Genomic DNA, 17,645 nt, shown 5'->3' with positions numbered 1-17,645 from the left:
ACTTGAAATTGTAAATAGCACCAAATTTTTGGGAGTTTGGATCCAAGATGACCTAAGATGCCAGAAACACAAACAACACCTATGTAGTAAATTAAATACTATTTGCTATAGTATAAAAATTCTTGCTGGATGCACATCTATGCAAGCCATAAGAAATGTGTACTATGCCCAAGCAGAATCACTACTAAAATATGGTTTAATTTGCTGGGGAAATTCACCACCCAGCAAAAGCTGTTTTATTGCACAAAAAAGAATTATAAGAGCCATGGAAGGCTCAGCACCTCGATCTTCATGCAAACCCTCATTTAAAAAGCTTCATATTCTTCCATTACCATGCCTATATATCCTAGAAACAATAATGTTTATAAGAAAAATCGTAGATGAAAATAGCAAGATTGCTCCAAAAAACCAAAATATCCATTCATACAACACAAGGAATAATCAAGATTTACATATGCAGTTTTCACATACAACACTAAAACAAAAAGGACCCTTGCAAGCAGGAAAAAAACTGTATAACAAACTACCTAAAGAAATTAGGGCAATAACTGGCATGCATAAATTCAAAACTGCAGTGAGTGACTACTTGCTACAGAATTGCTGCTATAGTGTTGATGAATTTTTATCTACAATTTAAATATGCGAAAAATTTAGTTTATACAATTAAGGCCAAAATGTGTACATGTAGATTTATCAGTGTATTATATGTGGTCTATTACATGTATGTGTGTGTCTGTATAATCAAGGCCAAAGGTATGAAATGTGTGCGTGTAAAATTTATTTGTGTATTTGTGAAATGTTATTCCCATATGTTATATTGCTATATACTGAAAACCATACAACAGTTTTTTCTGTTACACTTTATTGCAAATTATTTGACTTGTCCTATATCATTATGTACCCCTGTACAGTGTATGATTCGCGGGACCAATAAATATACAATACAATACATTACAATAGAAATAAACAAATATGATACACAAAAATTGAGAAAATGAAGGTAAAAAGTATAAATGGGGGAGAAGAAACTACTTATTATAGAGGTATGTGGGGAAAACCCAGGTAATCGCTACTTCAAAACTTCCTGTATGGGAACTTGGTTATTAGCACATACTTACTTCCCAATAACTACCTTGGTCTAGGTTAAATGAAGCTTTGCTATAGCCGTCTGTCTTGATGTCACAGCCTCAGTCCTTTCTGCCTTGTTCCTGTCATTATTTTCCCACTGTTTTGCATTTATGCATTTGATTCACCCATCCTCCATATGTTGAGTCTTCTAGTGTCATATATTGTCTTTTATTGAGAATCTCCTCCAGTGTCAATTTTTTGATTCTAGTGTGAAGTTTCTTTAGTTATACATTCTTCTTTTCTTTTTCATTTCATTGTGTTTGACTTGTTAATTGCTCCCATTGCCATTTTTTACTTTAGAGTGGTGACCTTCTCCGTTGGTGTCTTACAGTACTTACCATGTGACTTGAAGACCTACATAACTTACCTCAGTTGTTTGTGAACAATACCATTTATACATAAGGCCACAACTCAGATTGCCAGGGTGCCGTGAAACACATTCATAGCAATAATTTAAATTTTAGTGAGTTTGCAGCAATATAACTGTTATGTCAGTGCATTTAAATCCAGTCACCCTGCTGTCCATTGCTTGTGTTAATACCAACCTTTAACTTGACTCAGTACTCTTGTTTTGTTTATTACTGCACAACAGGCATAACATTTAATTTCATTGAAAAGTTCTCCACTTGTTCTAGGGCACAGGATATACAATGTTGAACTTTGGTAACATACTTTGTAACAGAACTAGTTCAAATTTACCTTTCATATTCAGTTTCACTTCTTCCTCTTCTCCCAACGATATAAACATACTATACTGACTGTGCCAAAGAATTACAAGCTGCAAAGTTGTTTGATATAGATACAGAACTTTGAGTATATATAAAATGTGTGTTTCCATTAGATGTGTCTCGATTGCATCAATTGCAAATTTATATTGTTTTAGAAAAGTAAATGAATTAAGTGTTTAGCTAAAATACGTTTTATGGAAATACATGCAAGAGCTTCTGGAAAAAGAAAGTTAAGATGACTCACAACATACATGATATGGAATGCTCATGTGGCATGTGTTACTGATACTTGTGTACCAGGAAAAAGTTGAATACGGGTGAATAAAACTACTACTATTGCTCCTACTCCTACTCCTGCTGCTGCTGCTGCTGCTGCTGCTGCTGTAGTAAATGGCAGTAAAATTCAACAATATGTGAAAAGTGAAGTTAGTTTTTCTATTTTTAAAAAATATCAACCATTGTTTTAAGAAGCTTAATATGGGACAACATACCAGCTCCACATTCTGTCGTATGTCAAAAATGTGACATTTTAATGCAATGACATGACATAAAGTTTTTAAGAAAGAGCAAATTCAAAAGTTTTTTTTATATTATTTTTGCGTAGGTGCATGTAACAGCACAGAGATTGCAGGTCTTCAAGCTACTCCCTTTTTCTAGTGTAATTGCAAACACGCACACACGCGCGCGCACTCAGCAGCCCAGAGCTGCCGTAACATTTACTATACTGAAAGCAATTATAATCGCAATACAGAAGTAAAAATAATTTCCATATAGAGAAAAAACATCATCATTTAAGATGTGTTATATGCATGCTCTAGTTAAAGTAAATGAACATTTTTACAAACAGAGAGCTCCTTAAAAGAAGGGGTGAGAAGAGAAGCCTAGGGAAGTCAGTTTTCAGACTTGCTATCTGATGAGGCATGAGGGACTCCTGAATACAACAATGCAATAATAGAGGGATTTGTTAGTGGAAAGAAATCTAAAGGAAGACCACAAGTAAGGCAGATAGGCCAAATTTTGAAATATGTGGGATGTAGGACCTATGGAGAAATGGAGGAAACTGGAAAGATGTGTGGAGTGGAGATCTACTGACATCAGTCCTCGAATTAATCACTACACAGAAAGAAGATAGACTGTGCATCGTAATCTAGGCAATTTTACATTTTTATGCAACAGGTTAAAATAAGGGTATGTGCAGGCATGAGGCTGGAAATTGAATTCCCCAGGAATTCAGAAACTAAGTACAGGAATGTTTCAGTAGACACTCCTATACTCATCAGAGTATTTGGAATTGTGGATGTAAATCACACGTAACTCCAATCTTCATATTAAACAGATTTTTACTATGCATTTGTATAAATATATCACAATGTTCTGTTTAATATTACATAATGCTTTGTTTGGAGTGCTGTTGTTTGTTGTCATCATCGTTGTCGTCATCATCTACAGTCTGAATGGTGGTTTTATGCAAGCTCTCTATCTCTCCCCACAAGGGGCTCACCACTCTTGGGGGAGTTCAGGCTTGGCTACCACAGGGTGCTAGCCTTTGCAGAACCTCTTCCCTTCCCATGCTGCCTGTCGCTACTCCTTGTATTCTTTTCCCCTCCCTTGGAGTTGGGGAAAATGTCTTGGATATTTTTGGGAATACATGTTACAGTTTCAATAGCCCAGCATTGGTATAGTCCCTCATCCGCTTTTCTTGCTTTCTTCGTTCTCCATCGCCTCCCCCTCAGTGTTTGACATTTCTCTTTGTTTCTTCTCCCTCCCTGTGCACACCTGAAGGCTGGCTCATGCATTTAACACCAGTCGCAGGTCAGCAGGTATGGTTCGCACACACCCTTGGTACAGGCCAGACCCAGGGAAGGGTGACTGCTGGAGCTGTTATCTTCCCAATTGCCCCTCTCTCAGGAGTTTGGGAGATGTGACCTGAGGTGTGAACAATCACCTAAGGTGGTTGAGGTGTGAACAATCACCTAAGGTGGTTGAGCCCTCTTTGAGAGTGCCCTACCCCCGCCAGCTGGAATGAGTGCCCCGTCGGAGACACTGGCAATCATGGGGGATTTTTTCACAATGAGCCAATCACCATCTCAGTCTATGTCTCGTAATGTAAACGGAATGAGGCTAAAGATTCAAAGACTCTCCCAGCTGCATTCCTTGCGGTATTATGTTCCAGAGGTGGTCAGTCCTTCACTACTGTTAATCTGTGTATTATTTATGAAGGTGTTGATGCAGTTGCAGGCCCTGTGAAATCCTGTTCTCGCTTCTAGAGACCAAATGTGATTTTCAAGTCCATCGTCTGTTGCAGCTTCACTCTTCCACGGCTGTCCTGTTAGTGTTGAGGCCCATTGAAAGCTGAATTCTTCGTGTGGTGTTATTTACACTAGGCTGCTCGATGGTCTGACCAAAGCGGAAATTTAAACTTACCTGTCTGATCAGGGCATCATTGCAATCCATTAGATGATGAATAAGGTAGATGCAGCCTTAGTGCCGTCACTCACTCTTTTTCTCACATTTGATAGAGTAGTGCTTCCATCAAAGATCAAAGCAGGCTATGAAGTTATCACTGTCCGGACTTGACGTGCTGTCCAGCCTGCTCCAGAGATTGCCCATATATCTCAATGTGTGGGCCATCCGGGAGATCTGTGTGAAGGAAAAGTGCCTTACCCTGTCACTCTGAAGTTATTAGCTGGTCGGAAACCCTGTGTTTTACCATCCAGGACTTACAGTACTATTCTTGCTACATATCACTCCACGAAGGACATGACCATGCATTCAACACCATGGTTGAAAAGTTGCTCATTGTCGTGGTAGCATCCACATCTCCTTCTCCTCCAGCTGCGCAACAAGCCACCAAATGTTTGCCTCACAGCAAAATCACCTGCTACACAACTGGCAGGCCAGAAAGGGCAGAAGAAATACTCCAGCGAAGACTTTTTACATCCCTCCAGCTAGCAAACAACTAAATCATTATCTGCCAGCCACAAAGGCTGCAAGAAGTAAAAAAACAAGGGCAAACTGTCTTCTCCTTCACCAACTCGAAGATCCTTTTCAACAATGTTGCCACGTGATACCCTCACCCAGTTGGCCTCTGTGTTGCCATTATGCACCAACAACCATTTTCCTGCCCTGGACTCCGCAAACCAACCAAAGGAGAACTGTGATGCCTCCATAGATCTCATGGAACAGGATCTTCCAGCCTCTGCTCCCTGTAGCAGAGAATCTTCGGAGGCAGGCACTTAGCACCTGTCAAGATGATACCCCTTCCTTTTCTCTCTCCTCCTCTTTCCTTGTCGTGACTCTTCTCCAATGGAACATTCGTGGCCTTCAGTACAATAAGGAGGAATTACAGCTGCTCTTGGAATCGCAAAATCCACTTGTTCTCTGCCTCCAAGAAACAAAATTGTATCCTTCCAACTGCTTTGATCTCTCACATTTCTTTCCGGTCCGCTTTGACCTTCCACCCGCGGATGGAATTCCATCTCATTTGGTATGACATTCATAGTCTAACATTCTCCCTGAACACCTGGCTGCAATCTCTTGCAGTCCACATTGTCCTTCCCACTTCACCAATTCCCTTTGTACCATTTAAATTTTTCTGTCATTTGTTGTTACCAGGGCAGACTTCTTCCAGCTTGTTGAGCAACTCCCTGACCCCTTCTTGGTGCTCAGTGACTTAAATGTGCACCTTCCCCCCTCTGGGGCTCTCCCAGAACCTGTCAGAGAGATGTCCTCTTGGCTGACCTTCTCATCTGCCTTAACACTGGAACACCCATGTTCCCATTCAGACTCCTAGCACACCTATTTCTTTTTGGACCTCTCCTTCTGCACTGCCCAGCTTGCCCATCATCTTGAGAGGTCCATTCCCTCTGACACATACTCGAGAGATCTTTTCCTTTGTGCTATCAGTTTGCTGAATCCTACTCACTTATGTGCAAACCCAAATGGCAGCTTTTCAAGGCCAATTGGAGGCTTTGCTCCTCACTGGCCTCTGCGACAAACAACTTTCCCCCATTTGTGATGATCAGTTAGAATACCTTAGAATACCTTACCAGCTAGAATACCTTACCTTACTGCCACAGAACATTCCATTCCCTGCACTTCATCTTTACCACACCATATCCCGTCTCTTGGTGGACTGAGGCATGCCGTGACATGGAGACATGCTCTCTGCATTTTTAACCATTGTTCTATCATGGCAAACTGTATTTGTTGTAAACAGTTGTGTGTGCAGTGTTGTCATGTTCTTCAGGATAACAAAAAAGCTAGCTGGATTTCATTTACTAGTTCGTTTAACAGTTCCACTTGCGTCATGTGGGTCAACCTCCAACGACTCACTGGGATCGAGATCCATTCCCCAATTGCCGACCTGACTGTAGCGGATGATGTGGACCCTACTGCTATTTCCAACACCTTGGGCCGCTATTTTGCAGAGATTTCGAGCTCCACCCACTATCACCCTGTCTTCCTCCATCGAAAATGAGCGGAGGCAGCTTGGGCGATACCCTTCTCTTCTCAGAATCGTGAGTGCTGCTACGACACTTTTACTATGAGGGAGCTAGATAATTTTCTTACTTCATCCCAATCCTCCACCCCAGTCTCGGATGATGCTCACGCTCACGTGTTGTAGCACCATTCTATTGTGGGCAAGCACTTTCTCCTTCATACGTACAGTCGCATCTGGGAAGAGGGCACGCTCCCCAGACTCTGGCATGAAGCCGCTGTCGTAACCATACGTAAGCCCAGTAAGAACAAACACCTTCCTTCTAGATGTCGCCCCATAGTCTCATCAGCTGTGTTTGCAAAGTGATGGAACATATGATTCATGCCCGGCTGATATGGTGGCTCAAGTCTTGCAGTTTACTAACCACTGCACAGTGTGGATTGTGAGAGTGCTGTTCTGGAGTTGACCATCACATCACTTTGTCAAGTCATGTCATTAAAGGTTTTCTGCAGAAATACCAGACTGTGGCTGTGCGTTTTGATTTGCAGAAAGCCTGTGACACCTGCTGGAGGTGTGGTACCCTCCATACTCTGTACACATGGGGCTTCCGAGGCCGCCTGCCCTGTTTCCATCAGGAATTTTTAAAAGACTGGGTTTTCAAGGTACGTGTGGGTTCTGCCTTGTTGGACTGCTTTATCTGTGGAAACAGTGTACCTCAGGGTTCTGTCCTGAGCATCGTTGTCTTTGCTGTCACTATTAACCCTATTATGGCCTGTCTCCCACCGGGCACCTCTGGCCCCCTTTCCCATTGATGATTGTGCTATCTATTGCAGTTCTCCATGGACTTGTCTTCAGTGTTGTCTTGATCGTCTTTACTTGTGAAGCATCGACAATGGCTTTTGCTTTTCCACTGACAAAATCATTATGTATGAATTTCTGGTCGCACAAAGGATTTCTCTTCCACCGTCTTTATGTCTTGGGCCTATTACTCTTCCGTTCCTTGAAACTTTGAAATTCCAGGAGCTCATGCTTTATAGGAAACTTTCTTGGTCCTCCCTCATGTCTTACCTGGTCACCTGCTGTACCAGTCCCTCTGTGGTGTAGATGACCTCTGTGGTTCTTCCTGTGGAGCAGATTGGATCACCCTCCTCCGTTTCTACTGATACCTTGTCCTTTTGAAACTAGATTATGGGTGTTTTGTTATGCATCTACATGTCCATCCATCTTCCACAGTCTCAGTACAATCTACCTTCATGGTATCCATTTGGCCACTGGCACCTTTTACACTATCCCAGTTCAGAGCCTGTATCCAGAAGCCGCCAAACTATTGCTATCATACCAATGCGATGTTTTGCCCGAGAAGGTCAAGGTGATGGTCTACCGGTGTGATGTAAAGCCCTATATCCCTCCCCTGATGCGGTGCTTTAAGTGCTGGAAGTTCGGCCATATGTCTTCCCGGTGTACTTCCAGTGTCACGTGCCAAGATTTTGAATGCCCATCACATCCCAATACTACATGTTCCCCGCCTCTCATCTGTGTCAACTGCGGAGAGCATCATTCGCCTTGCTCGCCTGACTCCAGGATTCTCCAGAAAGAAAGGAAAATGATGGAGTACAAGACCCTGGACAGACTGACCTGCACTGAGGCTAAGAGAAAATTTGAATGCCTGCATCCTGTGCCTGACATTGTCTTATGCTGCTGCCACAACAGTTCTGGCACCTTCAGCTCTGCCAACCCAGGTCACCTCTCAGAGTCGAAAGACTACATCTGCCCCCTTGATGGTGGGGGCATTTCTCTTCCTGTTGCTCCTGCACCACCTACTTCAGGAGCAATACCCCCCCCCCCTTTCCCCAACCATCACGGACATCCGTCCCCACTTCTAAGCCGGAAGGAGTGTAAGTCTTCTTCGGCTTCTCTCACTAGGAAGGGGTCCCTTGGGTCACTCCCTTCCCAGGTTTCTTCTAGTGGAAAAGACGACACCCACCAGTGGCTGAAGAGTCCAAAAGCAGCCGGTCATATGGCTTCACACTCATCCTCGGTCCTGGAGACTGAGCCAGTGAAGTATTCCCAGCCAGGGAAACCCAAGGAGCAGTGAGAGAAATCCAAAACAAAACTCCTGAGACCAAGGAAATTGCGGTGGCTCCTACACCACCGCTACCTACAAGCTCTGCGGCTGAGGATGGGATGGAGATTTTGGCATCCGCTGAGGACCTAGATCCCGGCAGAACCTCAGACACAATGGATATAGACTGCTCAGGAAATAAATCGGTGGAAGCAGGTGACTCTGAGGTGTAAACTGCCTCATTCAATGTTCCATGCCTTCCCAGTCTCACGATGTCTTTCTCCAGTGGAATTGTGGCAGTTTTTCCACAGCAACTGTTAAGTTTGACACCTGCTATCTGATTTGCTCTCCAGGAAACCTGGTTCCCAGCAATGCGGACACCTACCCCCCACGGCTATAAGGGATATTCCACGAACTGTAGCGACTATAATCGAGTGTCAGGTGGAGTTCGCGTTTTTGTCCTAAACTCAGTCTGTAATGGACATGTGCCCCTTCAAACCACTCTTGAAGCTGTGGCTGTCAGAATAAGGACGACGCAGAAAATAACTGTCTGCAATGTATATCTTCCTCCAGATGGTGCAGTACCCTTGAATGTTTTAGCAGCACTGATTGATCAACTCGCTAAACCTTTCCTACTTTTGGGAGATTCTAATGCCCATCTCTTGGTCGGCCTGTACAATCTTTACACTTCACACTCGCCTCCATTACCGAATTGATTACTTCTTGATACCTCAGGATGCATCTCTTCAACCCATCCCTTCTATTAGTTGAGCAGTCATGAATTTAATTTTTCCTCAGTTTCATTCAGTTTCTCCTCACTAGCTACTTCATCTACCTATATAATCTTCAGCATTCTTCTCTGGCAACACCTTTCAAAAACTTCAAATTCTCTTCTTGTGTGAACTGCTTATTGTCCACATTTCACATCCGTGCGGGAGCAAAGGATATCTCCCATCTTCGCAGCTCAGAAAAGCTGATGGTGGTGTTGGGAAGGATCCAGATGGCAAGGGTTGTGAAACAGCCATTGAAATACTGCATATTGTTCTCTGCTGCAGGATGTGCTACTGCGTGGTCCATCTTGTTTTTGGCAACAGTTTGACAGTGGCCATTCATTTTAGTTGACAGCTGGTTGGTTGTCATATCAATGTAAAATGCTGTGTATTGGTTGCAGCAGATCTGGTTATATAACATGGCAGCATTTACAAGTGGCCCAGGCTCTGATGGGGTAGGATAAGCCTGTGACAGGACTGGAGTAAGTGGTGCTGAGTGGGTGGATTGGGCAGATTTTGCATCTGGGTCTTCCACAGGGGTATGATCCCTGTGGCAGGAGATTGAGAGAGGGAGTGGCATAGGAATGACCTAGGATATTGTGGAGGTTGCACTCTGGTTTCTGTACAAATTGTAAATAATTTTTTGCTTACTGTTTTATATCCCTGCTACCTTCTGTATTTCAAAACAGTTATTTCAGTCAACATTGTCAAAAGCATTTCTCTCATTCTACAAATGCTATAAACATAGATCTACCTTTCTTTAACCCATTTTCCTAGGTAGGTCAACATGGCCTCATGTGTTTCTACATTTCTCTGCAACTTAAACAGATTTTCCTGAAGTTGGCTTCTAGCAGTATTTTTATTCTTCTGTAAATCATTTGTGCCAGTATTTTGTGACCATACCTTTTTAAATTGATAGTTCAGAAATATCCACATGTCACCATGTGCCTTCTTTCTAATTACAATTATTTTATTGCTCTTGATGTCTGAAGGTATTTCGCCTCTTTCGTATGCTTTACACACAATGTGAAATAGTTCGGTCATGGCCGGCTCTCTCAAGTATCTTAGTAGTTATAAGGGATGTCATCTACTTCAAGGGCCTTGTTCCAACTTAGGTCCTTCAGAGCTATGTCAGATTCTTCTCAGAGTACCATAATTATCTTCATCTTGTATTCATCTAATTCCTCTTCTCTTTCCATAAAAAGTCTTTAATTTCATTTCCTTTGTATAGCCTTCTGTATGCTCCTTCAACCTTTCTCTTTCATCTACATGTAGATACACACTATGCAAGCCACCATATGGTGCATGGTGGAGAGTACCTTGTCTACTAGTCATTTCCTTTCCTGTTCCACTTGCAAATAGAGTGAGGGAAGAACAACTTCCTATATGCCTCCTCTTGCTTAGTACGTGCTTGCCATCTACAAACTTAATATTCATACAGCTGCTCCTTTTCCTCTGGAAATCTCTTTAATTTTCTTGTATGCGGCATCTCTCTTTCCCCTACTGATGCATCCCTCTACTGCCTTGCATTTGTCCTCTAGCTATTTTATGCTGCCTGTCATCTCATCTCAGGTTTTTTTGTCTCTACAGCCCGTGAGCTATCAGCCACCCTTCTCTGACCCTATCTCCTGCTCCCCACCTATTTTTCCCTCTCTCTCAACACACCCAATGCAACCCCTCTCCACAGTCTACCATAATTGTACTACTTCTTCTTCTGCTTTTAGTGCCACATTTCCTAATGTATTTCTTTCAGCATCACCTGATTTGAGTAAACTACAGTTGTTACTCTTCTTTTACTTTTGTTTTGTTCATAATACCTACACATACATACATACTCCACAAGCCACTGTGTGGTGTGTGGCGGAGGGTACTGTGTACCACGACTAGTCTTTTTCTTTCCTATTCCGTTTGCAAATGGAGCGAGTGAAGAACAACTGACTATATGCCTTCATATAAGCTCCGATTTCTCTTCTCATCTTAACAGTCCATAGGCAAAATGTACAATGGCAGCAGCAGACTCACTCTGCAGTCAGCTGTAAATGCCTGTTTTCAAATTTTCCCAGTGTTTCACGAAGAGAGTGCCACCTTCTCTCCATAGATTCCTATCTGAGTTCATGAAGCATCTTCATCACAATCGCGTGTTGATTGAACCTAGTGTTAACAAATCTAGCAGCATGCCTGCGAATTGCTCAAATGATCCCTGTAATCTAACCTGATGTGGATGGCAAACACTTAAGCTGTATTCAGGAAAGGGTTGCACAAGATGTCCTGTACACAGCCTCCAATGTAAAAGAGCTGCTCTCCTAAAACTATCCTAATAACCATAAGTCAACCATTCACTTTCTATCCTTACATACTCATTCCATTTCATATCACTTTGCAGCATTACACATAGATATTTCATCAACATGACTGTATTGAGCACCATACCACTAATATTGCGTTTGAACATTAAAGCATTGTTTTTCCTACTCATCTGTATTAACTTAAATTTTTCTGTATTTAGAGCAAGCTGCTATTTATCATACCAAATAGAAATCCTGTCTGCCATTCTGCATCCTTCTACAATCGCTTTCCTGAATATTACTGAATCATCAGCAAACAGTAACAGATTGCTGCTCGCCCTGTCCATCAGATCGTTTATGTTTATTGAGAACAAGAGTAGTCCTATCATGCTTCCCTGTTTTTATTTCTTCTCCTATAACTTTAATTCCTTTTCTAAACTTATCCTTGGTTTCCTTTGTTGCTTGCTTTATGAACAGGTTGAATAACACTGGGATACAACTGCCATGATAACAGAATTTTGTAGTGTGTATTTCAGACAAGATTTTTTAAGGCTTCTGCTTCTCTGCCTTCCTCCACATAAAATGCTATAAATGTAGGTTTCTCTATCTCCTAAGATAAGTCATTAGGTTTGTTGTATTACCGTGGACGGTCCTACATTCCTCTAGAATCCAAATTTATCTTCGTCTAAGCTGGCTTGTGTGAGTCATGCTACTCTTCTGTTGGTTATTTCTCAGTGCAGTGGTAATACAGGAGCAGGTGTAATGATGAGTAAGAAAATAGGAATGCGAGTAAGCTAACATGAACAGCACATTGAATGCATTATCATAGCCTAGATAGGAACAAAGCTAACACCCACCACAGTAGTAAGTTTTTTTATGAACTAGCACCACAGGTGACAAAAAATTGAAAGAATGTGTGAGGCAATAAAAGAAGTAATTCAGATAATTAAGGTAGTGGAAAATATAATTTTGATGCAGGGACTAAAATTCGATAGTGGGGAAAGGAAAATCTGTAGTTTGTGTAGCACCTCCCCCTCCCCTCCCCAACCCAAATAATGTCTTTAAAGCAACTGTAACCTGCTCAGCTTTTAGTTCATTGTTAAGCATTTAAATTCTGGTTTACCTCTGTGGTACATTGTTTAAATTTTGTTTTTATAGACAGGCATTTCTTGTTATATTTTTTGTTGAATCATATGCTCTTTCCATTGTAGTAATTCGTAAATGTATTGCAAATTTTTGTAGTTCCATTCTGCTGTGTGGATTCTGTGCAAGATATTTAAAATTACTAACTTATTCTACTTTACCTATTTACCATCTTATTTTTGTGCATTACTAATGTTTGTTACGCTTTTTTGTCTGAAGTTCCTTATTCTTCCTAAAGATTTGAGTAAGTGCTTCTGTTACATTTCCTGGGAGTACTGCAAACATGTCTGCAAAGGTCAAACCATACTCATCTTTAAAAGCCAGGCCATTAACCTTAATTTGGTTTGTGTTCTTCCCAGAATTATCGGTTCAGTTTTGTAATTTTTACATATGCCCTCTCCATGCCACTTCCATTGTTAACCTTTCACCATTTGGGTTATATGTACTATCCGATCAAAAGTATCTGGACACGCTTGTGTAAGGTAGATCTGGTAGTATGAAAGGAGACAAGGAGTATTATGTTGTTAGAAAAGAGTGCTCAGTGACTTCCAATGTGGACTAGTCATCGGATGCCACCTAAGCAACTAATCCATCTGTGACATTTCAACTGTTCTCCTGCTACTCAAATCCACTGTTGGTGATGTGATTGTGAGGGGGAAATGCAAAGGAAAAACCACAGCCAATCCAACACTAGGCAGACCTTGTGTACCACATTGTTGAGCATTGCCGAGAATGGTTTTAAAAAAATCTCCAGTCTAAGGGTTTGGGTTGGCAAATGCCTGGAGAAAGTTACATGCTGTCCTGTGTGGTGAAGTAAGTGTTACATATGGGGGTATGTGTCCGCGGCATTTTTTAATAAAATCTTCTCAGTTTTCAAGCTGCATCAATTTGAATAAAATTCTTTATCATTTGATAGACATCTCCATCACCTGTGTCAGGAGTAAAACCACTGTCCGCTGGGGCTGGCATAGTTTTCTGCTTATATAGCCACAACAGTGGTATGTGGCACAGAAACAGAGGCTGAAATGGTAAGTGTATGGAAGTTGGTTGAGTAGAGTGTAGCAGCTTTGGCCTGTCACGGAACCAAGTGATGTCAGGTGGTGCGAGAGGCAAGCGCCATGTTCGAAACTGCTACACCCACCCTGCTACAAGCATCAAACATTTGTTGTTGCTTCCTTTCGATACCTTCCTGATAGGACCTCATGGTGAAAATACATTGCAGCAGTTCATCGATCACATGACCAGTGTCCATCCCAACATTAAACTTACAATTGAGATGGAGAAAGATAGCAGGCTACCGTTTAGTTGAGTGGAAGGCAGGAGGCCAGCTTGGTCGCTCAGTGTTTGGGAAACCTATGCACACTGACCGATACTTGAATGCCAGTAGTTTTCACCATGCTGAACGCAAGAAATCATTCATGAACATATTAATACACAGAGCAGTCTGAATTGCAACACATGAGAGACATGTTCAAAGAGAATGATTATAGCAAAAGAGACATTGGAAATGCTTTGCTGCCACCAGAGGAGGACTCCTTGTGAATCAGCAAAAGAGGCCAAGCCGGCTGCTTTTCTGCCATACTGTGCAAGGGGCAGCAAGTTTGTTTACTGCAAAGACATTGACTAAAACCAGTGTTTCAGCTCTCCACCAGGATAAGAGATATGCTGCACCCGATTAAAGATGACATAGCTCTTCATATGCCCAGTGTGTATGGTGTCCCTTGCGATGCAGCAGCATTTATGTAGGTCAGACAGTTTGCACAGTTGAAGTGTGTTGTACTGAGCACAAGCGACATATTAAACGAAGGGAGCTTGACAAGTTGGCCATAGCTTGTAAAACAGACACAAAATATAGTTGGAAGCACAAGAGTCATGGCTCATGCATCAACATATTGGGATTCTGTTATAAAAGAGGCAGTGGAGATTAGAATGAACAGCTACAATTTTAGCAGAGACCAGGATACACACTCAGGGGGGCAGGCTTTGGATGCTGAAAGGAAGCAACGAAGATGAATGCTTGACACTTGTAGTAGGGAGAGAGCAGCAGTTTTAAATGGGGCACCGGCCCCTTGCATCACCTGAAGTCACTCGGTCCCATGGCAGGCCAGTGCTGCTACGAGCTGCACAATCAGCTTCCATGCACGACTCATTTTGGCCATCTCTAATTGGTGCCAGAGGCTCCCATTATGGCTATATAAGCGGAAAACTGTGCCAGCCCCAGCAATCACTGCATTTATTCCTGACAACAGCAGAGATGGCTATCAAAAGCGTGAGAATTTTATTCGAATTGATGTGGCTTGAAAACTGAGAAGATTTTATGGAATATGGGGGTGTTTTTCATGATTAAGGTCAAACCTTTATTGCACTTAAGAAACTGCTAAATGCAGAAGAATATGAACACATTTTACAGCATTATGTTCTGCTTTCAGTAGAGGAACAGTTCAGAGACAATGATTGTTTATATCGGTATGAGAATTCACGCTGACATAAAGCAGCATTTGTGAAGCAATGGTTTGTGGACAGTAACTTTCCTCAAATGGACCAGCCTGATCAGAGAGTGCTGACCTGAGTCCAGTGGAGCATCTTTGGGATGAGTTAGAACATCAGCTTCACACCAGATCCCAGGCTTAGAGTCCCAACCTGTACCAAGAGGAATTGGGATGAGGACATTGGCTTCACTCAGAGCCCCGCATCCTCTAACATCACTCTCTACTCTTGTTTAAGTACTTGGCTTCACTCAGATCCCTGCATCCTCTAAGATCACTCTCTACTCTTGTTTGAGTACTTGAGGAAGAATGGGCTGTCATTATCCTCCAAAGACTTTGACACCTCGTTGAAAGTGTCCCCAGAAGAGTTCAAGCTGTCATAAAGGTGAAGTGTGGACACACCCCAAATTAACACTTGCTGTTAGGTGTGTGAGTACTTTTGATCAAAGAGTGATGTGGATTTCATAAAGAATACTTATTGAAAAAGTTGCTTTCCATCCCTTCAATTAATTTTCATGAGCCAAATTGAAGCAATTCTTCATTGGATACTTATGTGTGTTTATTGGGGCTTATTTGCAAAAATTAGTAAATGTTTTACATATTGTATAACTTGCATCCTAATCACCCTTCTTCTTCCTAGCTTTGGGGCAAAGAGTCCCTTTGTCCAGCAACAAGAGAGGAGCTACTTGAAAGAACACAGCCCATGTCCTCCTCTTTTCAAACAAAATTTAAAAACTAAATCAGTTCAAAACCTATGAGATAAATAATCACGTGTTACAAGTCACCAATTTAATTTGAAATGATAAAACTTAGCTTAGTAGGATCCCTCTCACAATAACGTCACTAAATTCTCTCTATCATATGGCTACACTTACCACTTTCACTCAACCCGCCTCCCCTGTCCCCCTGCTGTATCCATACCATGTACAGCATTTTCAGGCAGTGTCACCAGTGATTTTAGTGCACGGGTACACTTCTGTGAGCAGTTCATTCAACACTGAACATTTCCTTTAGGAAGGTGTTTCATAATGTGCTAATACATTCTTCTCTTGTGTGTTTCCCTTGAGTAATATGATGAGGAGTTATAGAAACTGAGCTCTAACATTGACATAAAGCATTTCCATACCCATGTTCATGTAACATATTTTTTACCTCTATGTATCAGAAATGTTTTATGGAAGTCTGGCCATACCTTTTTGTTAGACCCTGTATTGTGCATTTCTCCTTTCTCGATTTTCAGGTTTTCATGGTTTGGTTTTAATATTGTGTACAAATCTCTCTTTAAATTTAACTCTTTATTTTTATGGTTTTCACTGTGTTTTGGTTTCATTGCCAAAGTTAACTTTTGTCCTTTTGTTTATGACAACATATTTTGACCATCTTTTTCCAAAGTTGTTCGCCAGCACGCTATTGTCTTTTATGAGAACAGTAACTTATTGTGTTAAGAATGTTTTGTGAGCAACAAAACCAGTTGGCAAGACAAGTAAATACTGCTGAATATCTGGTTTTTATTTGCAAATGCGAAATTGTTCTACCAAAGAGTCATGCACTAATGCATTACCAGAGAGGCTGATTATGGTTTGTACAGAAAAATCCCACAGAACTGAATGTGATGATACCATGGGTAAGGTACTGAACACCTCTTGATAGATCTGGGTTAAAATTTGTATACAAACAGCTAAATTTATTGTTCCCAAAGGTCACTTGAAGGAGAATGTTGGGATGATTTCTTTGGAAAGAACACTGGCAGTGTCGGTACACTGCTGCTTTCATGTCCAATTCATGTTATGTTCCATCTCATGACATTGTTATTGATGCAGTGTACTACGTCTTCCTTTCTCAGGTGAGGAGAGACATATGGGAACAAGATGATGGGAAGATCAATGGTAAAACATTTGCATCAGATGACATTTGAAAACTAAATGCTCCCTCTGGCAGTTCTGAGTAAGAGGTGATGGAAGGAGTGAATGAGATTACTAATGGAGACAAGGCAAGACTCAAATCAGGAAAGGGAACATACTTACATAAATGTGAAAGATAGAAAACACAAGCTTTGATTATGGAAGAGGAGAGTCACAGCCCACATGGTTATGCATGGATGAGGAGGAAGAGGGAGGGGGAAAAAAAGAGTAGAAATAGACAACACTGTAAGGGTAAAAAATGTAAATAGCAGGAACCCCCCACAATTTACAGAAGTTGTTCTCTCATATGCAAAATTGTGAAACAATGGTGCTAGAAGAAAGACAGCAAATTAACAGTGCAGTGTAACAGAGAACAATATCCTCATTTGTGTTGCAGAGCATGCATCTACCTTTAATATTCACAGGTTCATTGTATCATTCCTTTAATAATGATATCTCTCACTGCAATTATTTCTCGAGATTATAAGATTTTGGAGTGATTTTGCATACGTATACACTGCCCATCAAAGAAAAGTGAAGCACCCAGAAGGGGAGGAGGCAATGAAACTTCATGGGTTGAGAGGATGTGTGAAAGAATAGAGTACCCCCTCTGTCCGGGGCGCATGCTGTGATTCAGTTGGGAAGAGCTCATAAAGTCATATTCTTTCCTCAGGCAAGCTGGCCAGCAATTGTTGTAAGTG

At 41.6% G+C, this 17,645-nt stretch overlaps 1 protein-coding gene across 2 annotated transcripts in view; it reads left to right on the top strand.

Annotated features, from left to right (window-relative positions):
• LOC124709122 (trans-1,2-dihydrobenzene-1,2-diol dehydrogenase-like) overlaps positions 1-17,645 on the top strand; it is a 101,786-nt gene that overhangs the window by 30,455 nt on the left and 53,686 nt on the right. The gene's annotated exons all lie outside the window — the stretch shown is intronic.

Source organism: Schistocerca piceifrons, chromosome 7 (genome assembly GCF_021461385.2).
Source record: "Schistocerca piceifrons isolate TAMUIC-IGC-003096 chromosome 7, iqSchPice1.1, whole genome shotgun sequence".
In the NCBI taxonomy this organism is placed as follows: Eukaryota; Metazoa; Arthropoda; class Insecta; order Orthoptera; family Acrididae; genus Schistocerca; species Schistocerca piceifrons.
This window is presented reverse-complemented; position numbering and strand designations above follow the sequence as displayed.